This window comes from Barbatula barbatula (assembly GCF_947034865.1).
Source record: "Barbatula barbatula genome assembly, chromosome: 10".
NCBI classification, from domain to species: domain Eukaryota; kingdom Metazoa; phylum Chordata; class Actinopteri; order Cypriniformes; family Nemacheilidae; genus Barbatula; species Barbatula barbatula.
The window spans coordinates 976,740-989,691 of NC_136773.1; positions in this window are offsets into that span (position 1 = coordinate 976,740).

The window sequence follows — 12,952 nt, forward strand, 5'->3', positions numbered from 1 at the left end:
GTCGCATAGTGTGGACATGGTAACCTCAGGCCATGTGACGTTCTTAAAGAACCGCAAGGGAAACGCTGATCTGCTCGCATCGCTCTGATGGGAATTCAGTCCTCACTCGTGCTTTTCTCCTGCGTCTCAGATATTTTTCCTTTTCAGAAGTGATGTCACAAACTGAGCACAGATCTCCCAAGCCTGCATCAAAATCATGTTTCGGCCAATGCAGCTAAACACAGATTATTTTGCCTCTATCATCTATAGGATCTTCTAAGCAGCTACATTTGAACTTCTCTCTTGAATCAGATTGCCGTGAAGGAGCCACCTCTGAGAAACGATTGATACACATTGATTAAAAAAGTAATGAACTGAATTTCAATTAGCAATGTTCATGTGTTGTTATCAGACTGGTGCTAGTGCTGTGAGTGTCCTGATCTTAATGAAGCTGTGTTTTCACATGTTTTGTGATCTAGCAATTAATAACGAATCAAAATGATTGTTTGGGAAACCCCTCTTCTCAACAGCCCACATTACCCCCTGTAAAGTGTCTAACCAAAGTTAATAAAGATTTTAAAGTGATAAGTGAGATTTCACCCCAAACACCCTTAGCTCTCTCTCTCTCTCCATTAGTGTTTCCTGTTACTCTTCACACATCAGCAGGAGCAGGTTATAAATAATGATGCATCACTTGCTTCTGTTTCCCGTGACCTCATCGGATCCATTACAGCCGATCTGCCTTGCCCTCTGGTGAACTGAGCAGTGGGTTAAAAATAAACGTGCTCGAGCCCGGGGAACAAAACCATAAGCTGCTTTTTTGGGTCGTCAGCTGATGGTGGTGTTAAGAAACGTTATATTCAAGGTCACCGTTGTTCATTTACACACCCCGAAATCCTCAAAGACCCCAGGACACAGACACATAGCAGTTGAAAACACACGCCCAAAATGTGCCATTGATAAAGATGACAGAAGAACAAACGCCTCTGGATCGCCGTGTGCCGAGCCTAGTGATTCATTCGGAGTCACCATGCTTCAGAAGAAGGTTTTTCTGGTTTGGATACGTCATCTATCAAGGACTGTTTAGTACTAGTTTACTAGAGAACATGAGGGTTTGGTGTGGTATGTAAAGGCCTTGATCTTGACACACACACACGTGTTATTATTCCATGTTTGCAGATATTAAAACTCAAGCACTACGTTCATGCAGTTTGATCTTTTGTTTGGTCATGTCTAAGTCCTCATTAATAAATGTAATGTTAAGAGTATTAGATCAAAGAGAAGATGCTAATTTGGATTTAAAAGGACTTCATCAGAGCCGACTATGCGTATTAATGCTGCATGCGTAAACACAGTCCTTATTTGTTCTCTCACTAGGTTGTGAGGTTAACTATATTAAAACTGTAGGTAATTTTCACATGGGAAGAGATTTGTTTGACCTTTATTAGCAGTTATGAGGGACCACGCCACCTTGAAGATGCTATGAAATCAATCATTCCCCCAATATAATACAATATGATACAAATGCAAAGTGTTCTCTTTATGCGGAAGGGTTGCGGTTCGAGTAATCTAATCATGCAATAAAATATATACCTAATGTATTTATTTACTATATAATATCATACTGTATATTATAACAATACATGTCTGTTCTTAAGGATACAAATGTAGTTGCATAAATGTGTGTGTATGGAGAAGTACAAAATATCCTAAAAAGACTTTGGTAAGCTGGACCTTAGGTCTCTGTCATGGTTTGTGGGAACTCTGAATGTAACATAAGCAAAATCTGACAGCCAATGTCCACAAAAAGATAATAAAGGCTGAAATGATAAAAACAGAAAAAATGTACATGCAAGATCACAGTGCAGGGGTAAGAAATACTTTAAAGTCTAAATACAAACGAGAGAAATTGATGTGATGTTAATCCCAGTATGTGCGTGTGAGTCAGGTTTCTTTGTGTGTGTGACAGACAGCGAGCGATGAAAGTTCAGGAGGTGGCGCCACAGGACCTGCTGAACGGGTATTTCAGTATTTGGAGCACTGCTGACTCGCCAATCATACTCAGAAACCACAACACAAACCCCCAAGAAGCACACACACACACCGACACAGAGGTCTGTTTTTATATATTGTGGGGACTTTATCTAGACATAATGAATTAACAGTTTATTTTAAACTGTACAAACTATAGATCACTTCGTGATAATACTTGCTCCCAAACTGTTAGGAGTAGAGAAGAGGACTCCCAAGTGACTAAGACCAATCCTAAAGGCAGTCTGCCTTGTAACTTAATATCATTGTCATGAAATCTTTCTAAAAGGTTTGATTGATATGTATTGTAATGCACAACACAAACATAAATTAAGAAAAAAATGACTCATCTGCTTTTGTAAATATACTCTTCCCTTTATTGAATTAGTAATTTAGTGTATATTTTATCATCCTAATTTGAAAATGGCAACAATACTCTTTTTGAAAATATTTGATTTGACTACATTTGTATTTTAAGATCTTAATTTAAATATGTCAGCATGAGACCTCATTCTATAATATTTCTATGAATAAATGACTGACATAGACCCATCCTCTATCAGCCAATCGGTGTGGTTATAGTCTGTAAGCTTGCTGACATCATCCATAGCAACAAGGTCAACCCTGCCCCTTTATCTAAGCTTCTGCTCTCCTGCTCCTTCAAGCAGAACTATCAAGACTATCAAGTCTTTCATTTTATTGAGAAGCGCATAAAATACCACTTTTTCACAATAATTACTCTCAGAATGCCATCACATGCAAAGCATACTGGTAACTCTAAATCCGCTCTTCAGTTAGTAACATTACATTTAATAATTTAGAAGACGCTTTTATCCAAAGCGACTTACAAAGAATTCAGGGAGCAATAAGCGGCATTAACAAAATAATTCATGTAATCCCACTACAAAATTAAGTTCCTTTCTGAGAGGTGTGGTTGATGCCACCAAGCTGGAAGTGTCTGGACACCCCAAGCTTGTGTGGTGTATGTGCGCAAGCCGAGGAGAGGCTTCAGACGTTACTCTGGGATGTAGACTCCAGGATGCCTGAGCCTGGAGTAGCATGGACGTCCAGACTATAAAATCTGTGCGGATAGGACCAACCCGCTGCATCACGCACTTGCTGCAAGGAGACACCTCTTGCTAGGGCAGTAGAAGATTAAACCCTCCTTATTAAAGGAGCTCTGACTCCTAGAGGTGAAGCTTGACCGTGCCCCCATAGGCCAGAGCAATAGCATCCCTAACCCAATGCGCCATTGTTTGCGTGACGGCAGCCGCCCCCTGGTTGCGGCTCCCATAGCATATGAAAAGCTGCTCCGATATACGCCACTGGCTGGTACGGTGGACATAATTCCGAAAAGCACATACTGGGCACAGTGGGTGTAATCATTCCTGCCCTGAAGTTGTGAACGGCGTAGGACAGAAGGCCTCAAGAACAACCGGATGCACAGAACGGAACTTTAGGCAGATAACTTGGGTGAGGATGCAGAATAGCATTGACCCTCCCAGGGGTAAAAATTAAACAGTATGGCGAGTTTAAGAGTGCCTTCAAGTTCTCTAAGAGAAGTGATTGCCATTAGAAAAACCATCTTGAGGGTCAGAAGCCTGAGAGGTGACTTTATTGAACAGCCCCGTGGCAGCAGAGGAAACAAAGCCACGGGGGTACAGTCCAAGGGTCCAGCACTCCGGTTGGACGTGTCGTTGGATCGTCAGTCGTCTGTGCCTTTAAAAAAGATAGAATGTCGTAGCATAGCGTCGTAGCATGTGCTGTGGAGTTCTAGCTCACCCTGACTTCTGTGGCTTCAGCTCAGTTGGGAACAAGGTACCTGTCTGCTTCACGTGTATTTATAATCTGCAGGTGCGGGGGTAATTAGCCACGTCACCTGCCGAGGTTATTTAAAGACAATTCTTGCCGTGTTTAACACACATGCTTAACAACCGGTCGAACAAAGAATGTTCTCCCATAGAGTTTGAAACGCAGCATCGAGAGTAGCTTTTGATAGGGAACACACATTCACATAACTGACATTAATTTCACTTTAACTGTTGTCTATCAAATAACCCTAGGCTAAAGGGCTTAAAACAACAATAAAGTTTAAACATAAAGTTCGCCAGATTACTACAAATGATGTTCGTCTGCATTGTGAGACTGTCAGCTAGGGAGAAACACTTTAAACTATACGTTTAAAAATACATTGACAGCTTGGATGCTATTGCTATTAGCAAATCTTAGCATTTAAGGTTGGAAAACACTGAATAATATAATCTTTACACCGAGTTTATCAATGATTTTCAGCACTCATATCTTTACCTTTAAACAACAAATTTGTATGAATATGACCAGATAGCAATAACACAGTTCCCGGGAACACAAATATGTTTACATCTATCATATAGCTCTGATATACAGGTTTGCTGAAAAGAAACACACACCGCTTGGGTTTTAAAAGGTATAGATAATGTGTAAATACTGAATTGGTTTTTAATTTGTTGTGTAACATAATTATGTTGATGCCAGTAACTTGGATGTTTTTTTAATAAATGTGAACATTCTCACTTACCTCCCATTGTTATGTAACGAGTGTGATTTCCAAACCATTTCTAGTTTTTTCAAAGCTCCCAGTCAGAATCAGATGACCGAAGAGAACAGCGAGAAGATGACATGAATTATGATAAAGTCAAAGAAGCCACAAAGTTTAGGAACAGGACACACCAAAGGATAGCTGTAACCTTTAAGGGCAAGTTCATCCCAAAATGTAATTTGTGTGATTTTTAACTCACCCACATGATGTTAAATATGTTTTGAGACCTTCCGGCGTCTTCAGAGCACAAATAAAGATATTTAGGTGACATCCGAGAATTTCCAGGCCTCCTCATAGACATCATGGTTAAAGTTGTTGGATAGTCACTCTATATGAAATCGTCAGACATTTTGCGAAGATCCACTTATATACAAGCGTGCGTCTGCTGGTAAACACAGAGTAGAGTTTCCGGGTTATCAGCCAGAACGCCGGCGTCTGCCCCCAGTAAATGCGCATCTAGTGAACTTAGCAGTTCTGCGTTTTTCTTTTGTCCCTAAAAAATGAGCGCTGGTTAGGCAAATTTGCTGTGGGTGAATACAACCCTGAAGAGCTTTAGCACCCTGAGATTTAACCGGAAATGCGTAGACCACGCTCCTTACAAACTTTATTCACAATGTCAACCTCTTTGAGTCTCAATTATGTTTCTTGTTCTACCTCTGATATTAATTAACCTTTGGTTATTGGCTTGTTTTAGTGTGGTGTCTCTATTAAATTCTTTAGGATACAATTCATGTATGTCTTTGTTTGGTATAGTAGCCTTGTAATAAGTTTCTGAATGACCAGCTGACTGGACATTACTGTTGAGAAACTCAAAGATTTTGTAAGATGTTAATTAGGCTGATGTTTGTTCTCTGCTGGATATTAATATCGCTGTGAGCTGGCTGATAGAAATGTGTCATGCTCTCAGTTACAAGTGTATAATTTCACTTTGCTTAACATGTAAGGGCAGGGGGTATTTTTAGCCTGTCAACACATGGAAGTCGAGCAGAGCACTGAAACAGTGTTATAAAGCACAGAATTAATGCTTGCGTAGTGATGCTTGTGACAGGAAATGCATCAGCAGCATTAATTATGCAGTCAATGAATCGGTGCCACGCTTTACTATACTGTATATACCTGTTGGTTATGCGTCTTGGGGCATGTCAAGCTCAAAGCTGGAAACCTGGTTTCTTGGAAACGGTGTGCAACAGGGTTTGAGATATGTTTTCTCTTGTTTGGGTGGTGTGTCAAGAATGTCAGCCCAATCAGTAGCAACATGTACGCATATATCCGCAACATGTACCTTGATATTAAAGAGACAGCTCACAAGCAGGGTCCAAGTGAAGTCCTTAACAAATGTGTCCTCTGCAGCCCGGTAATGCAACAATTGAAGATATTAGAAGAGATGTATTTTACATCAGCTTTGTATCAAGCTCCGAAAATTCTTCAAAAAGAACACAAAGAATGGCCTTCTCAGCTGCTCAGTTCTACTCTTGCGTCATCAAAACAGGGTGTTCAAAAACGTTTTGTCGGGGCTGAATGCAACATGGTGTGTGTCATGGTCAAGGACCTCCTTTCCTTTGCCATTGTTGACTATGGAAGTATGCGATTGTAGCCAATAGCTGCTCTGCTATGTTTAGGGACTTTAACGTATAATGTAATTTTGTATAATGTAACCCTGGGCCCTTTTTAATGCTTGCCTTTTAAAGCTTTTATTTCGTGCAGCATTGCAGTAAAATTTTAAGTGTTTCGGTCTAATAAGCTTGACTCTGGGCTATGGAGATGCACTGTGTGTAGTGTGCTGCTCACTTCCAGGTAAGTTTAGTGAATCCTGCAAACAGTGGCGGTTTTAGGCACGGGCGAACCGGGCAGTCGCCCGGGGCGGCATTTTTTCATGTCACGTGAGGGGCGGCACGAGCAGTAAAAAAAACTGGGCCGCCGCAAATCGGTTATCTATTATCTATCATTCATTGTGTGGGGAATTGGCAAATTGGCGCCCCTGCATGCTGAAAAGATAAAGGTATGCAACTATAATGTTCTCTCTGTGTTATGATTACTGTATCCATGTTGTCATCTGAAGGGCTTATTTTAACTGTAGGCTTAATAACTCTTACTCAGTGTGAAAAGTCACTTTGGTGTTTAGCCTAGTCGTTAGAGCGCTCGACTCTCATTCGGACAGACGCCGGTTCGAGGCCCGCGCAGGGCAGGTAGAACCGATAACACTTATACAACAAATTTGGTTTTAAGTCAACAAACACGAGATCTAATTTCACCATAATATTGTGCTTTGCAACAAAACTGTTACAAGTTCAGTTATTATTATTCATTTCCATCAGTTGGGTTAACATAAGGTCCCGTAATGAGCAAACAGAATTTTCCAAACATTTTAATGACAAATTCAATTTGTACCACTGTAGTTTAGGTCAAGAAAAATATGACATAATTTATTTTTTTCGAGGGGGGGGGGGCGCTCAAAGATGTTCTTGCCCGGGGTGCAATTCAATGTAGAACCGCCACTGCCTGCAAAATACATGTCTTCTTATATCTTCAATTGTTGCCTATATCGAGCTGCAGCGGACACATTTGTAAACGACTTTACTTGGGCCCATTATGCGAGCTGTCTCTTTAATACAACGTGGGTTATATACATGTTGCTGCTGATTGGGCAAACATTCTTCACACACACACCAAACAAGGGAAAACAGTGATCACAGGCCCAATGGCATGCCAGTGGTGGTAAATCATAACTTAAAATATGTTTTCAGGAAAGTATGAACATTTAGACATTATAATAAACTATCTTTTATTGAAATCTGTCTGAACAGGTGCAGTCAGTCTTTCTCTTTTACAACCCAACAGACTTCTGGAATGATCATATAATCATATCTGAACACAGCTATGGCAATAGTTAACAAAGGCCATAATAGGTCAAACAAAGTTTGTGACAGTAGCCATCCGTAAATGAACAGATACACAGATCACAGATTTTGGCTAAACTATTTGTCATTGTGTGCAGTAACACCTATCCAAACATTAAAACAGCACATACAAATAGTAGCTAGTAAAGTTTTAAAATATTTAAAGTTGCAATTTACTAGTTTATTTTCTTCACATGGGCATTATATGTTGTTTATGAATGTATTAAATGTAATGTTTCATGTAATAAATTAATGCTTTTGTGTCTGATTTAACCTGATGAAGGCCGTAGAGCACATGGCTTCCAACACAAAACACAAAGAATAGGGCTGTCATGATTCCGTTGGCCAGAACAAGAGAAATAACTCCTAAGAAGGCGGGATCATGACAGTACCCCTCCCCCAAGAGACAACTCAACTAGAACAAATAAAATCGAAATCAAAGGACTTCAAATAACTTAAAGTCGAAAGCAGAAACACACTCAGGAGGACCCAGGAGGGTACATCGACCCTTGAGAGGGACCCTGAGGAGATCAACCCTGGAGGGCACCCCGGGAAGATCCACACTGGAGAGGTGCCCTGTGAGCTGTCTGCTGGGTACTTAGATGGCTGGACCGGTCTGTCATGAAGTGCATGAAGCAGAACCAAAAAAATTTAAAGACAAAAAAGCACACAGGCTTTAAAGAGGAAAGAAACTAAGGGGAGGTAACGAGGGCAACAGGTGAAGGGCGTACACTAATAATGAAATAAGGAAACGAGGGGGCGGGGCTAAGATGGAGGACGGGAGAGCACATGGCTTCCAAAACACAAGAAATGGGGCTGTCATGATCCCGTCGGCCAGAACAAGAGAAATAACTGCTGGGAAGGCGGGATCATAACATAACCTTAATAAACAAATCATAATATTACATTGGAATGTGATCCATTTACATGGTAATTTACAGAATATTCTACAAATGACAATCTGTGACCCAGTGTGTGAAACCCAGGTCAACGTATCAAAATCTAATTCTGAGATAAAGTTTGATTTTAGCCATTAATTCCGACAAATTGTGCAGTTGGCTTGATAATAATTTCCGCTAAAACTCTGCAGCCAAATATTTGTTTCCTCTCACGCTCTGTGGTATATTCCTGCAACCGCTTACATTTAAGATCTGAAACCTTAAGACATGGGGGGTTACCTGGAGCCACCTCCACCATTGTTTTAAAATGATTCTCTGCCAAGACTTTACAGTCCTGCCAAGACTTTACAGTCCTGTTCCCGCCCTCCTCAGTGTGATAGTTAAACAAACCAATCAAACCAGCAATGACATCAAGTATTACCCAATCAAGAGTAGGAAAGGAAGTGTCTTCATAAAATGCTTGTGGGATGATTTGCCTGAGACACTGCTTTAAAAAAACTATAAAACAATATGGGACAAAACCCGTCCTGATGATGTATTTTAATGGAGGGGTAGCAACCCTACATCTGATCAATTTGTAATGTATATTGTTCATATAATATTTTGTGTTGATTTCTTCTGGGGTTTCATTTTGTTAGTTTGTTCTGTTTCAGTATTTGTTTCATCTATACATTTAAAAAAAAAATTGTTGTAGGAGCTGAGTGCTTCCCGAGGCGGGCTGGCTCCTATTTCACCACTTGGTGTCCCTTTATTAAGGGCTATCTATTCTGTCATTTTTGCTGTGCTGCTATTATCTGTGTCCTTTGTGATTCTAATTCTTTCATTTTAAGTGGATAAGACTTGTGTGTTCTTATTTGGGTTATTTCCACATGCTTTCTTTTCTCTAGTCTAACCCTAACTTCCCTCTCAGTGTTTGTGAACAAACCCAGACTCACACGTTGACCCGAGTAGGGGCACGTTGTCACACTGCTGTATATGGGGTTGTATATGTATAATGTATCTTACCACTAACAGAAGTAGCCTGAATTTCTTTATTCTTAAAACATATTCACAAAGCTGCTGAGAGCAAAGAAATAGTTTTTAATGCTTTAAACTAAGAAATAAATTAATCTTACAGTTTTTCTCAATTGTTTACACACATTTTCTGAAAGCATGCCTCATACTCTCAGAAATGATGTTTAATTAACAAAGTTCGGGAGGAGCCGTAGCATATAATCAGCCGGCTGGTCCACAATCAGCAATCACTGCACATACACAATTAGCCATAGCGAGCTCGCTCATAAATAGAGAATCCATCTTACCTGCTCGATCTCCTAAGATTAAGCATCCCTCCTCCACCCCGGCTCCTCTCCCAAACTCACTTTTCTTTTGCAAGAGCCCCGGGGGGTGTGCTCTGGGCTCAAACCGGTTCCGAGCTCGGCGCACTCACCCTGACCAAGTGTAGTGTTTCGGGTTCGGATAGATCCGGCGAGCTCGGAGCCCGCTTCCCGGACAGCACGCCAAATACGCATAACCTTCATAACCAAGCTCTTGCTTTATTATCCCTATCAACATCACTGTTATCTGCGCAGGTGAACTCGTGAAATCTACACACAAATCAAAAAACACAAACACAATGGGCAAAACCCCTCAATTCTCCTGCAAAATGAAACTTTACATTCAAAACAATGTTCTTTCTTCTCAAAATGGTATTTTGTTTTCAAATAACACACAAACCATCATATGAATAAACATTTATAAGAACCAGTTGAACACTGATGTGCTCTTTATAAAACACTATAATGAATGGAAAACACTTCTCCATTCATCATAATGACTTTGCTCTTTATATGGTTCAGTGTTACACTTACTACAGACAGTACATATATAAGTGTGTTGTAAAATATTTTTAGTATATATATAAATATATAGTTTTTATTGTCAGAACACACAAATATATTTACAGTTTTTTCCAATTGTTAACACTCAATTTTTCAAACTAGTCTGGTTTTATCAAAATACTTAACACAATTCACAAAACCACACACCCAAACTGCAAAATACCTCATATATCCTGCAAAAGGAAGCACTGCAACCGAAACTACACATAGCATTATCAAAATCAAACTTTTGCATGAAATGCCACACACTTCATTCATATTACCAGATTTTTGCCTAACCAACTACACACTGTTGGGCATAATGAAAAGCACCGCCATCTTTAGTATGCTTTGCCATAATACTACAATATGTATCAGATTGTTCACATGCACAGAAATATTTGCAGATACACACACATGCTGTTGCAACATTTAAAAAAATCACTACAGTAAACAATTCAGCCCAACATATGCACAGCATATATATTTACATGGGACTGAACAAAAATATTCTTACAAAAAAACAGTAAACTGAAAAAGAAAATTTCGAAAAATATATATTACAGTAAAAAAAAGAAGCTAGAAAAATAATTAGGCAGCATCTTGCCGCACAGCCGGGTCTGGCCACACCACGTCAACATCACAGGCAATATCTTCCATTGCCAGACATCGAGGAAAGAAGTGCCTTGAGTGCCTTATCCATCCCTGAATTGCACTCACATCAATCTCATCACATGCCTCTTCCATGGCTTGCACAAGAGGCATGCGCACAAAGGGTTGCCGGTCGTATACCTTCCACCGCAAACCAGTTTTGGACCGGAGCTACACGTTGTCCCATAGTACAATGTACCGGTTTCTTTGATGGTCTGCATCATTCATACGCTCTGGTGGTATGAGAATGTTGTGAAGTCTGTCCAGAAATGTGAGAATATGGGCTGTGTTGTATGGTCCAAGGTTGGCATGACGGTGGAGGACACCATGCATACTGGAGATGGCAGCGCACATTGTGAGGTTCCCACCACGTTGGCCAGGAACATCTATAATGGCTCTGTGGCCAATGAAGTTTCTCCCCCTTCTTCTGGTCTTTGCTAGGTTGAACCCATCCTCATCTATAAAGATGAACTCATGTGGGATTGCATGAGCTTCCATTTCCAGTACTCCCTGAAAACAAAGAACAGTCAATATGGTGTTATCCAGTACACTGGGAAACAATGTTGCATGTAGTGTACTGCAGTCAATATAGTACTTACATCCACATATGCTCATCTGAACTCTTTGTTTCTTTCAGAGTTTCTCTCAAATGGCACCTTATAAAGTTGTTTCATTCTGATTTGGTTTTGCTTGAGAATGAGAGCCAATGTGGACAGACTGACTTGTTGAATGTTGTTGAATAAGGTGTTGTCTTGGATGATGTGGCTTTGAATTTCTCGTAATCTGATTTCATTATTTTCCAAAACCAAGTTTACAATGGCAGCTTCCTGTACCCCGGTGAACATTTGGCCCCTTCCTCCACCATGGTGTCGTCTCTCAGTCCTTCAGAAAATATAAAATAAAAATATATATAGGGCTTGGACAATGCAGCCTAAATTTTTTCCCCCACAGTAGACTACATTGTACAGGAAACTTGTACAGTTCATGAATGGCTGATGTCATACACCAAGTAAACAGGTGTCCCCCAACTGATACACTACGACATGGGGTATACTACATGTGTACTACATAAAATTTTGGTTACATACCTGTTCTCCAGTCTAAAGGTCCGGATGACAGAGGCGACAGTAAAACGGCTCAAGTTTGGCTGCACTCTCTGTCCAGCCTCACGCATTGTCAGCCCATGGTTGATGACATGATCTACTAAGGTTGCTCTGATTTCATTTGAAAGCCTTCACATTTTCTCTCCGTTCTTTTCTTGTTATGTTTATCACTCTAATACATTATTAAACATTACGATTGCGGCGTGGTCCTTTTATTGTAACCAAAATGACAATAACATGGTGTTCTTCTATCTTAATACTTTTCAATTCTATCAAAAAACTCCTATCAATATAACATTTCAACACTAAGAATAATGTCTTCAATGAACGGAAGAGAGCGCATGTAACTCCGCTCTTCATCAGGTTACACTGGCTCCCTGTTGCCGCCCGCATAAAGTTCAAAGCTTTGCTCCTGGCCTACAAGACCAACACCGGATCTGCACCATCGTATCTCCACTCGCTAATGCAGATCTATGTTCCTGCCCGATCACTGCGGTCTGCAAAGGAACAACGACTAGTGGTACCATCCCAAAAAGGAAAAAAGTCACTCTCCCGTACCTTCTCTGGATCTGTTCCACATTGGTGGAATGATCTACCAGCTGCTACAAGATCAGCAGACTCGGTTGCCATCTTTAAAAAACACCTAAAAACACATCTCTTCCGTCAACACGTCTCTGATTGATTTATCCTAATTGTCTTCGCTTTCCTTCTTAAAAAAAAGTGCACTTATGTATTTTGTTGCCTATGTTGTTATCATGTTTCCTCATCTGTAAGTCGCTTTGGATAAAAGCGTCTGCTAAATGACTAAATGTAAAATGTAAATGTAAGAATAATATAACGACAAAGATTACATCGTTAGGATGTTATATCTAAATATTTATAATACAACAAATGAATGATTAATGAAATGTAAAATTATCCTGTGAAAAACTAAAATAATATATAATAATATAAC